This window comes from Anomaloglossus baeobatrachus, chromosome 2 (assembly GCF_048569485.1).
Source record: "Anomaloglossus baeobatrachus isolate aAnoBae1 chromosome 2, aAnoBae1.hap1, whole genome shotgun sequence".
Lineage (NCBI taxonomy): Eukaryota > Metazoa > Chordata > Amphibia > Anura > Aromobatidae > Anomaloglossus > Anomaloglossus baeobatrachus.
The window spans coordinates 761,080,995-761,091,920 of NC_134354.1; the positions used below are offsets into that span (position 1 = coordinate 761,080,995).

At 44.4% G+C, this 10,926-nt stretch overlaps 1 long non-coding RNA gene across 1 annotated transcript; it reads right to left on the reverse strand.

The window, feature by feature from the left end:
* Positions 1-1,050: 1,050 nt before the first annotated feature.
* LOC142290697 (uncharacterized) lies at positions 1,051-1,470 on the reverse strand. The gene is made up of 3 exons (XR_012750363.1): positions 1,418-1,470; positions 1,221-1,280; positions 1,051-1,140 (listed from the first exon to the last, which is right to left on the reverse strand). It is a non-coding gene; the product is annotated as an uncharacterized LOC142290697 (long non-coding RNA).
* Positions 1,471-10,926: the final 9,456 nt, after the last annotated feature.

Consider the following 10,926-nt stretch of genomic DNA (forward strand, 5'->3'; position numbering starts at 1 on the left):
CTCACAGTATAAACCAATAACTAACCCGAGTCCAGTAATTAACCAAGTTGCTGGTAACTGGTGCCAACGGCCCGCTGCTGTGAAGACGGGTCCCACACCCGTGTGTGTAATTCAGGTGATCTTTTCCTGCCCGAGGTATGTGTCTTCTTTTCACACTGGTCCGTACTGGGTCCCGACAGCTGGCACCCCTCTCCTGGTCCACTTCGGGTCCCACAAGAGGCTGGCCCATTACTGAGGCCGTGAGTACCACTCACCCCAGCCCCACACAGGGGCTGCTTATGTGACGCCCTGGACTAGCCAGGTGGTCTCAGAGGTAACATCACACACACACACCCTCCCCTGGACAGTCAAGATCATTGAAAAAAAAAAAAAAACCTTGTTGCCACTCTACAGTCTTGATGTCCTCCCGTTTTCGTGGGGAGGGGGTGAGCAGGGTCTGATTGGTTGGTGTGTGTTTGTGTGTGGGAACCTCCCCAAGGGAGAGTGAAATCAGCATCAAATACATGTATGCAGACCTCTGTAACACCCTGGTTTTGCCAGGGCGGCACAGTGCTCTTTGTGCTGCCAACTACTGCTCAGGGTGATGTATATGCCCCATACTCTTAAGGGATGTATATGACGCAGCCTCTCCTAGGATGTATATGCCTCAGTGTTTCCTGTGATGTATGTGCCCTAGCTTCTCCTGTGATGTGTATGCCCCCAGCCTCTCCAGACCAAGACAAACATGGAAATGTAGTGGTGAGAATCAAAATGATCAATATCACCGAACATCACAGTCTCTCCAGCCACCACTCTGGGGCTGATTTTATTAATTATTTTAACAAATATAGCCTGGTCGTGTTCAAGTTGATAATTTGGTGTGGCCCTCGTTGGTTGGTAGAAAATTCCAAATGGCCCCCGGCAGTAAAAAGGTTCCCAAACCCTGTTTGAAAGTTTTGTCCAAAAATGTAAACAACAGCGAAAATAAACTAGAAAGATTTATGTGAAATACAAAATAAAAAAAACATTTAAATCACAAACAGATTCACATTTAGTGGTGTTGTTGGGCTGCCAAAAACTGCGTTAGCATCTCCCCATGACGCCGGACGGCTTCGGACAAACGCCGGTGTGAGTCCACCAGGTCCTGTACTGTGGGGATTTCTGTGGAGGGAATGGGAAAAGTTAACCATCCTTGTTCCAACATCGAACTGACAGGTATATGTTTTTTGTTGACCACTTACGGTTCTGGGGTTCATCACCTTCATCCTCTGAGGCGCTGACGGCCCAACCAGATCCTGTGGCTAGGGAACACAAATCAATTATTAGTACACGACAGCCCACCATCATTTTAACATAACATCCATGTATCCTTTACAACTTGTAGGGACACCATGTTATGTGCATAAATTACTGGAAGGGTAGCCTGCACAAAACTCACCAACTGATGCGGGGGAGAAGGCATCGGTAGAATGCGAAGTATGGGGAGACAGGGTATAAGGTGGCGATGGGGTTGAAGGAAGAGATGGGGTTGAAGGAAGAGATGGGGTTGCAGCAGGTGATGGGGTTGGAGAAGGAGAGGGTGTCCCAGCAGGTGCAGCAGGCGGAGGTGGTGGATCCGCAGCAGGAGATGGTGGAGCAGGCGGAGATGGTGGATCCGCAGCAGGAGATGGTGGAGCAGGCGGAGATGGTGGATCCGCAGCAGGAGATGGTGGAGCTGCCTGTGCAGCTGGAGGTGGTCCTAGGTATAGGAGAAAACTTTTATTGAGCGCATAACTCCAGGCCACCATGGCTTACGCCTACTTTACACCATACAATTCTGCATATGATATCGTATGTGATGTGACACGCCCCCATCTTATGTGCGACAACTTAAATTTGTTGACCGTGTCGCACCTATGCTTTGTTCCTGTCACAAGTACTTACCCTTCTATACGACCATCCATACGGAAGAAGCGGGACGCAGGTAAGTTGCAGTTCATCATTCCCGGGGTGTCACACACTGCGATGTGTGCTGCCTCGGGAACATTGAGCAACCAGACGTTCAATTTTTAGTAATTGAACGACGTGTATGCGATGAACGGTTATTCGTTTAATCGTAATCGCATGTAGGTTTTACACACTACAATATCTCTAACGATGCCGGATGTGCATCACTTACAACGTGACCCTGCCGACACATCGGTAGATATATTGTAGCATGTAAAGCCCGTGTAAAGCCTGCTTTTTTACGTATGTTTGACAAACCTTTTTCTCGGGGTACCAGACACATGGGGACCAGTTGCCTCAAAGCAGCAGACATGCTGCATTCATTAAAAAAAAACAAGGCACAAAAATCAATCACTTAAATTCTTCTATTTTATTCTGTTCTGTAAATAGTATAACATATGGCTTGTACTCAAGGCTTCTAATGTCACTCTGATATGCACCGAGATAACAATGATAAGCAGGTCTATGGACAATACTCCAAACGCGATTACACAGCATGGTTTATTGTGAAATGGTTTTTGCAAAGACTGGCACAGTGTTGATCAAATGCTAATATATGCAAAGAGTAAATAATCCCATTATACCCCAGGAGCATTGAAGTTTTTAGGTATCTGAAATTTACCTATGATCAAGTTTGCATACCATACCTTTTACAAAGGATAATTAGCTCTTTTTCGCCACCTTGACCCTCTGATATGCACACTAGATATCTTGGTATAATGTTATTATTTTCTTTACTCAAGACTTCTAATGTCACTCTGATATGCACCGAGATAACAATGATAATCAGGTCTATGGACAATACTCCAAACGCGATTACACAGCATGGTTTATTGCGAAATGGTTTTTGTAAAGACTGGCACAGTGTTGATCAAATGCTAATATATGCAAAGAGTAAATAATCCCATTATACCCCAGGAGCATTGAAGTTTTTAGGTATCTGAAATTTACCTATGATCAAGTTTGCATACCATACCTTTTACAAAGGATAATTAGCTCTTTTTCGCCACCTTGTCCCTCTGATATGCACACTAGATATCTTGGTATAATGTTATTATTTTCTTTGGAATATATTGCATTTGAACTACAATGTGCTTTCCTAACAACCTTGCTCTAATCGCGTTTGGAGCATTGTCCAGTCATCTGACTATCCTTATCTCGTTGCATATCTGAGTGAGCAAGTTTAGAAGCCATATGTGTGTGTATATTTCTAGTGCATATGTTTCATAAATAAATCCCCTCCTTTGGGTCCTCGCCAAACTACCTCATATTTTACACAATTGTATTATTATTCTTTGTAAATTTTATATAAATTAAGATTATTTTTTTATTTTAATGATTGGTCATTGGCATTTTGTGCCATGTTTTTTCAATTGTAATCACTGGGTCACCAGTGTCGGGGAAGAATATCCCAGTTAATGTCCATGTTTTGAAAGTATGTATGCTGCATTCATTGCTGCATTTATGCATGCGTGGGGAGTGGGTGACAGGTCCTCGTTAACTCGTTCAGCACCCATGTGTTCTATTTTTTTTGTTTTACTGATTTTTTTCAATACCTTTCATTTTTCCACCAGACAGAACTTTTCAGATTTTTCAGTCAATGTTCCCATATGTTTTCTGCGGGAACCTCACACCACTTTTTATTGCTGTAAGCTGCGTCCAACACCATTAAAGGGGGCTTTACACACTACGACATCGCAAATATAAGTCGATGGCATCACGGAATTCTTGACGCACATCCGGCCGCATTAGCGATGCCGTCTGTTGCGTGTGACTCCGATGAGCGATTTTGCATCGTTGCAAAAACGTGCAAAAACGCTAATCGGCGACATGGGTGTCCATTCTCAAAAATCGTTAATGCAGCAGTAACGAAGTTGTTCCTCGTTCCTGCGGCAGCACACATCGCTGCGTGTGACACCACAGGAACGAGGAAGCTCCCCTTCCATGCCTCCCGGCCACATTGCGGAAGGAAGGAGGTGAGCGGGATGTTACGTCCCGCTCATCTCCGCCCCTCCGCTGCTATTGGGCGGCGGTTCAGTGACGTGGCTGTGACGCCGCACGGACCGCCCCCTTAGAAAGGAGGCGGTTCGCCGGTCACAGCGACGTCGCCGGACAGGTAAGTATAGGTGACGGCTCTGGGCAATGTTGTGCGGCACGGGCAGCGATTTGCCCGTGTCGCACAACAGATGGGGGCGGGTACCCACACTAGCGATATCGGGACCGATATCGCAGTGTGTAAAGTAGCCTGTAGGGTCTAGGCCATAAAAGGTGATCCTACAATATATTTTTGGGGATATTATATTTAACATGTTTACTAAATGGTAACACCGATGTTTCGATCCATGAACCATAAAGTCATGGGTTGTTCATGGGTAAACAAAACCGAACCGGACCAAAGCCGCTAAACAGCACTCACCATGACGCCTCTCGATGTCTGCTCGGATGCTGGCGAGGAGATCACTGGACTTATAGCGCAGGTCTGCCAGTTTCTTCCTGATTTGGGTTGTGGATCGCTCCACCGCAAATCTACGGGCCAGGCCTCTGCTAATTAGCCTCAGCACAGCCTGCTTGTGAAGCATGGGATGGTCATGCTGTGCCTCACAAAAATAATCTTTTTTGACCATCATTTTAATCAAATAACGAACCTCAACAGGCCCCCATGGAGAACTGCGACTCCTGGCCGCCATGTTCCCGCCTCTGAGCATTAACAGAACATGTACGCCGCCCAACAGACTTCAAAGGCGACGTGAGCAACGTCATCACGTCACGTTCTGAACAATGTCGCAGTAGCGATCCCGCTAGCGGTCTCGTTGTCAACGAGCCGCTCGAACCGCGTCACAGTAGCGTTCCCGTTCGTGAAACTAGTGGTCTGAATAAAGCTAGCACAGAGTCACAGTAGCGTTCTCGTTCGTGAAACTAGCGGTCTGAATAAAGCTAGCACAGAGTCACAGTAGCGTTCCCGTCTGCGATCCCGGCTGTAACCGAGTCAGACAGCAAAAGGCATACACAGCACTTAAATCTTTGATTTATGTTTGTGTATTGGATTTTTGTGTTATGGAATGGAAAGTTATGGAATATTCTTGTACATAGGGGCAATATTATAGTAGTTATATTCTTGTACATAGGGGGCAGTATTAAAGTAGTTATATTCTTGTGCATAGGGGCAGTATTATAGTAGTTATATTCTTGTGCATAGGGGCAGTATTATAGTAGTTATATTCTTGTGCATAGGGGCAGTATTATAGTAGTTATATTCTTGTGCATAGGGGCAGTATTATAGTAGTTATATTCTTGTGCATAGGGGCAGTATTATAGTAGTTATATTCTTGTACATCGGGGCAGGTGGGACACCACCGCTGCTGTTGTGGGGCACCCAGGGGAGAGGTAGTGGCAGCTGGATGTTAACCCCTCCGCGGGTAGGGATGGTTGTCCCGGGGCCCAATGTCTTTTTGCTGGGTATAGCAATGGCATAAAGTGTTAGTGGTATCATTTTGATTTACAAATCTATTATGGGAAGGAGAATAGAGCGGACATGGGATTATACTCGATGGGGGGGTATCGGTACAGAGGACCTAAATGGATGTTGGTACAAATGACAGTCAATGTAATAAAAGTCATCAACCATAATAGTATATATAACATTTTATTGAATAAATGCAAACATTATAAAATTCAGAAAGATTAAAATAAAACGGACAACAAAAATATATTATTAAAAAAAACAGTATAGACAGCAAAATGCTCAGTAGGCCTCTATAACATCTGTTGCTGCCAACTTACAGCACCAGGACCGTTAAAATATTGGCAGTAGTTTTCTCGGCAGGCCTTCGCATCATCCTTGTTTCTGCCATGTATGACCAGTTGAAGGCCTGCGATTGCGGGAGCGTTAGCACGCCACTCACCAAGAACCACTTCCCCATTTGTTGGTTCCACAGAGTCCACGAAACCAGGCGGACTGTACGCATTTACATCTTGACGACGAAGGAAGTTGTGCAGCGTGCAACAGGCCAAAACAACAGAGTCTATTGATTGTAGCTTTAGGTTAATCGGAGTGTGGAAAAGTCTGAAGCGGTTGGCCATGATCCCGAAGGCATTTTCTACTACCCGACGTGCCCTTGACAAGCGGTAATTGAAAATGCGTCTTTCCTGCGTAAGAGCGTTTTGTGGAAACGGTTTCAGAAGATTGTCATGAAGCGGGAAGGCTTCATCGCCGACAAAACAAAATTAAGGTTTCCTGTGGTCTCAGAGTTGGGTGGCAAGTGCAGGGCACCGTTCTGCAAATGCTCACCAAATGCTGTGTGCTCCAAAACACCACCATCAGAAAGTGATGGATAGATAATGGAGTCTTCAGCTCACCTGCTGCCTGGACTGTTCAGCCTTGCGGGTGCCTAGAATCCCACGGTCTATCCCGACCGGTAACAGAAATGTGAAAGAAAAAAATGGGGGGAGCGATCCAGCACAAGTCCTCCTTAGGTTAAAACATTCGAATCTTTATTTGAACATCTTTAAAAACATAGTGAAGACCGAAAAATAGCTTGGGTGGTAAAGATACAATTCATGAGGGCTTTACGCGTTTCGGACTGACAATAAAACCAACTAGTCCTTAGTCATAAGTGTCTCATGAAATCAAAAGAGCTACTGAAATAGACTGACTCATTAGGTGAGGAAAAGGGAGGGGTGAAAAAATGTTAACCACCATCAGAAACCCTGCCGTTCATGCCAACATCGACATTTATGAATTCATAGTTTGCATTAACAAGGGCCATCATTATGAGGCTGAAATAGCCCTTGTAATTGTAGAAATAGGATCCGCTGTTCCGTGGTTGCGTGATGCGCACATGTTTTCCATCCAAAGCCCCACCACAGTTTGGGAACTGCCACAGCTGCTCAAAATCCTTGGCAATTTTTTTCCATGCCTCCACTGTTTTAGGAAACTGATTATCGCTGCGTAGACTGCGAACAATTGCTTTACATGTCTCAGGAATTATTACGCTGAGCAGGGACCTTGAAACAGCTGCAGAGAAATGCAAGTCTTGGAGGGAGCGTCCTCTGGCCAGGAATCGCAGTGTGACTGCCAATCTTTCATCTGTGGGGATGGCAGCACGCATCTTTGTATCCTTCCGTTGAATGAGTGGCGTAACTCTTTCCAGTAACAGTTTGAAGGATTCCTCTGACATCCGCAGATAGTTGTGGAAATCATGAGGACCCTTCTCCTGCAGCTCTCTTATAAGTTGCATGTGTGAGAATTCGGACCTCCTCTGCAGCCACTCTGTGGTCCACATGCGACGCTTTTGCTTTGAACGCCTCTCTAGCATCCGTGCCTCATCTTGTCGCCGAGCTTCCTCCACCAGCATTGCAGCAACTACAACAGCACACTGTGTATCATCCATGATGTGCAAACTGCAAAAATAAAACGAAATAAGAGAATTTTCAACAATATGTATGTATATTCCTATATAACGGAATATAAAAGCTAAAATACTTCCAGCTATGTAAATAAATTAATATAACAACTATAATACTGCCCCCTATATACAAGAATATAAGTACTATAATACTGCCCCCTATATGCAACAATATAACAACTATAAAACTGCCCACTATATACAAGAATCTAAGTACTATAATACTGCCCCCTATATACAAGAATATAAGTACTATAATACTGCCCCCTATATGCAACAATATAACAACTATAATACTGCCCCCTATATCCAAGAATATAACTACTATAATACTGACCCAGAATACAACTATAATATTGCCCACTATATCCAAGAATATAACTACTGCTCTCTGTGTATAAGAATATAAATATTATAATATTGGTTCCCTAAGTACAAGAATTCAAGTAGTACAATACTGTTCCCGTATACAAAAGTACTATCCTATATACAACAATTTCAAAGCATACCTACCTTTTCAATCACAAGGTCTGATAAGAGGTCTGATGAAAGATCCAGAAAACACGACACACTAGCGACGCCAGACAGAGAATGTACTTCGTAGAACAAAAAATGGATGTAATCACAGTGACGCCTTCGGCAAGGTACCCAATCGGAACGCTGTTGTAACCACCAATCGGAGTCGTAGGGGCGTTGCAAAATAGACCGCAAAAACACGCCCTTATCCTGCCTTCAGCCCTACGTCACTGTTTTCAGCGTCGTAGCGATGGTCGCTGCTGTGGTGTCAAACACAAGGATGCAGCGCTTATCAGCATGGCGCAGCGGGATAACAGCGATCAAAAAATGACCTGGAACATTCAGGAGCGAGCAGCGATTTCGCAGCAGGGGTCTGATCGTTGTTATGTGTCACACACAGCGACGTCGCTGTTGAAATCGCTGCAACGTCACAGAATATGGTGACGTTGCAGCGACGTCGTTGTCGTCGTCGTTATGTGTGACACCAGCTTAACTGTAATTACAATCATATAAGATACAGGAAGCCAGATAGTGTATCCAATAAACAATGGCCAGGGCTACCATAAATGGTAACCATAGTTAATGCAGTCTAACTAGCCCTGGTAACATTGAAACATAACAGGCTTGAGCTGATAAAAAGATAAAGACCATAGAAGCCAGCTGAATGGCACTAATCGCCGCTGATAAGGGTGAAATACCCAGTAAAGATAGAGCTCAATATGCGATACCCACCAGTGTGTGAGCCCCACCAGAGCACACCGCCCACACCTGACGCGCGTTTCGCAACGGCTTCGTCGGAGGTGTAAGGGCTGTGTGTCTGGTGGCGTTTAAATCCCCCCGGGGGTTGCCACTAACCAGCCTATGGCGGCGCGCGCCCGCACAACGACGCCCATCCTCCACTGCACATTGGCGTCCAGGAAATCCACAGTGCGCAACTGCAGCTTGTGGATACCAATTGGACGCCAAGTGCAGGGAGGAGAGGAGTCACAGAGCCGGCGCGCGCACAGGCTAGAAGCCGCAGACACCATATGTAAATGGGGCAGAAGTGAGGGCAAATGACATATGAGGCATAGATATAATCTGGCATACAATATAAGGAAAGTGCTACATGACATAAAAACTGTAAGCACATAGGATGAGGTACATGATGAGGGTCAGTAGCACTTAGAGATCATATTAGCAGCCATGGCAGGTATTCTTAATAGCCATTATCATAAATGTATTGCCACATGTAGCTTCCTCAATCAGATGAAGGGGGAGAAAGAAAGACCACCAGATCTGTAAAAGTGAAAAAATATATAGATTAAAATCAGTCCTTGACACAGACATAAGCAACCACATTGCCAACGTATATGTGCAGAACTCACAGAGACTGCACATATACAGTTAGGTCCAGAAATATTTGGACAGTGACACAATTTTCGCGAGTTGGGCTCTGCATGCCACCACATTGGATTTGAAATGAAATCTCTACAACAGAATTCAAGTGCAGATTATAATGTTTAATTTGAAGGTTTGAACAAAAATATCTGATAGAAATTGTAGGAATTGTACACATTTCTTCACAAACACTCCACATTTTAGGAGGTCAAAAGTAATTGGACAAATAAACCAAACCCAAACAAAATATTTTTATTTTCAATATTTTGTTGCGAATCCTTTGGAGGCAATCACTGCCTTAAGTCTGGAACCCATGGACATCACCAAACGCTGGGTTTCCTCCTTCTTAATGCTTTGCCAGGCCTTTACAGCCGCAGCCTTCAGGTCTTGCTTGTTTGTGGGTCTTTCCATCTTAAGTCTGGATTTGAGCAAGTGAAATGCATGCTCAATTGGGTTAAGATCTGGTGATTGACTTGGCCATTGCAGAATGTTCCACTTTTTTGCACTCATGAACTCCTGGGTAGCTTTGGCTGTATGCTTGGGGTCATTGTCCATCTGTACTATGAAGCGCCGTCCGATCAACTTTGCGGCAATCTGGGCTGAAAGTATATCCCGGTACACTTCAGAATTCATCCGGCTACTCTTGTCTGCTGTTATGTCATCAATAAACACAAGTGACACAGTGCCATTGAAAGCCATGCATGCCCATGCCATCACGTTGCCTCCACCATGTTTTACAGAGGATGTGGTGTGCCTTGGATCATGTGCCGTTCCTTTTCTTCTCCAAACTTTTTTCTTCCCATCATTCTGGTACAGGTTGATCTTTGTCTCATCTGTCCATAGAATACTTTTCCAGAACTGAGCTGGCTTCATGAGGTGTTTTTCAGCAAATTTAACTCTGGCCTGTCTATTTTTGGAATTGATGAATGGTTTGCATCTAGATGTGAACCCTTTGTATTTACTTTCATGGAGTCTTCTCTTTACTGTTGACTTAGAGACAGATACACCTACTTCACTGAGAGTGTTCTGGACTTCAGTTGATGTTGTGAACGGGTTCTTCTTCACCAAAGAAAGTATGCGGCGATCATCCACCACTGTTGTCATCCGTGGACGCCCAGGCCTTTTTGAGTTCCCAAGCTCACCAGTCAATTCCTTTTTTCTCAGAATGTACCCGACTGTTGATTTTGCTACTCCAAGCATGTCTGCTATCTCTCTGATGGATTTTTTCTTTTTTTTCAGCCTCAGGATGTTCTGCTTCACCTCAATTGAGAGTTCCTTAGACCGCATGATGTCTGGTCACAGCAACAGCTTCCAAATGCAAAACCACACACCTGTAGTCAACCCCAGACCTTTTAACTACTTCATTGATTACAGGTTAACGAGGGAGACGCCTTCAGAGTTAATTGCAGCCCTTAGAGTCCCTTGTCCAATTACTTTTGGTCCCTTGAAAAAGAGGAGGCTATGCATTACAGAGCTATGATTCCTAAACCCTTTCTCCGATTTGGATGTGAAAACTCTCATATTGCAGCTGGGAGTGTGCACTTTCAGCCCATATTATATATATAATTGTATTTCTGAACATGTTTTTGTAAACAGCTAAAATAACAAAACTTGTGTCACTGTCCAAATATTTCTGGACCTAACTGTATAATATTAGAAT